Source organism: Bison bison, unplaced genomic scaffold (genome assembly GCF_000754665.1).
Source record: "Bison bison bison isolate TAMUID 2011002044 unplaced genomic scaffold, Bison_UMD1.0 scf7180017864527, whole genome shotgun sequence".
In the NCBI taxonomy this organism is placed as follows: domain Eukaryota; kingdom Metazoa; phylum Chordata; class Mammalia; order Artiodactyla; family Bovidae; genus Bison; species Bison bison.
This window is the reverse complement of record NW_011495078.1, coordinates 1,011,804-1,013,515: the sequence shown is the minus strand read 5'-3', so window position 1 is coordinate 1,013,515 and position 1,712 is coordinate 1,011,804.

Below are 1,712 nucleotides of genomic sequence, written 5' to 3'. Positions count from 1 at the left end.
TACTGACTTTCCAAGCGTGTCCCTCCTGAGCCCACCCGAGCCCCCTGGCCCTGTACCCGCTCCCGAGTGGCTCCCGCACTCCTGTCTTCCCCTTGCCCCCGGGTCTTCATTCTCATAGGAGCCGCGTCCAGAGGGGCTGCAGAGCCCACTCCCCTCGCCCTGCAGCCGCCCTGCAGCTGCGCCAGCCCCTCAGGGCCCTTGGGCGCCCCTGGCTCTGGGTGCCCCCCTTACCTGGCGACACCGGGGGCGCCCGGAGCCCCCTCCGCTCCTCCTCACACCTCCACCCGCAGGCCCCACAGGCTGTGCTCTCACATCGGCTCCCGCCCCTCGGGCCCCGCTGCCTCCCTGGGGTCTCTGTCTGACCCGAGTCGGCCTGGACTCGGCGTCTCTGCTGTTCATTCTCTCGTTCTCTCTCCATGTGCATAGAGACCACTTGACTGAGTAAGATTTGCCTGAAATATATGAAATCGCACAGCAGGACTTTCAGTCTTTATGTATTTTCCTAATTATGTATTCTGAAAGGTGACCATCCGGTTTGGTTTTGCAGTGTTTATTTTAAAACGCTATTTTCATGCCAAAAATATTAGAAGCTGTGGTTTTGCCTTGAAAAACTAGCATATAAACTGCAGGTTTCGGCGGCAGTTGTGACTGCGTGTGTCTCCCTGTGGTCTCTGTTCGTGGTCCTGTTTTGCCTGCTTTGAAATCTGATCTGGACATTCAGCCTGGCGACGTCTTCAGTCACGCTCTGGGAGGTAGCATTCATTCATTTCGTCAGCACCACCTGCAACTCTGAAATGCAATTGTTTGCTTATGAAATTAAGTAGCCCGTGAAATGGATTTGAGGTGCAGTATTCCTCTTCTCCACACCTCGAAGGGCCAACAACCCATGTGATGTCTCTGCATGACTTCTGCTCCTTCAGGGAGCAAGGCCTGGCTGACCCACACATCTCTCATCATTCACGTTCCTTCTCTTCTTAAATAAGCAGGCCTGCCAGGTAGCTTTGTGCCCTGTAGGAAACACCGTGCCTCCCGGTGGCTGAAATCTCTGTCGTGACTTTCGCCCCCTCTCTTGACTGTCCCCCTGCAGCTGGGACCTTTTTTGTTTTCTGAGGTTGGAAACAGGAAGGCAGTCGGGACCCCTGGAGAGTTGGGCGGTTAAGGGGAAGGGGGTGCAGCCAGCAGGCCCAGGAGACCTGGCTTACCTGCCTCTGTGGCCGGGAGGCGGGCGAGGGGACTGGGTCTCCAGGACTCGCATCTGAGGTCAGCGGACGGGGCCGCCTCTCCTGTCTCGTGTGGCGCAGACACGGGTGAGCCCTGACTTGCCACCAGCTGCATGAGCCACGCGTAGGGGGGGCCGCCCACACGTATGCGTGGTCGGTCACGGGCACTCACTGGCACGCGTGTTGCGGGCCCAGCAGGAACCGTGGAGCATGGCTGACGGGACAGCGGGGCCCTGCAGCCCACATGGAGGGTGGCCGGGCCCTCTGTCCGCAGATGGAGGTGTCGGGCAGGCGGGGTCCACTGGGCGTCCTGAGCGCATGCAGCTCTGAACCGAGGGCAGCCCCGGGCTGGTGTGGGCAGGGCCGGGCTCGCCTGGGCCTTTGAGGGGTCGCCTGCAGGCTAGGGGCGCAGTGCCGGGCGCTGGCTTACGAGCTCTGACAGGTCAGTGGGCGGGAGCTGGGGCGGAGGGGCTCATGGGGAAGCAGGACCCT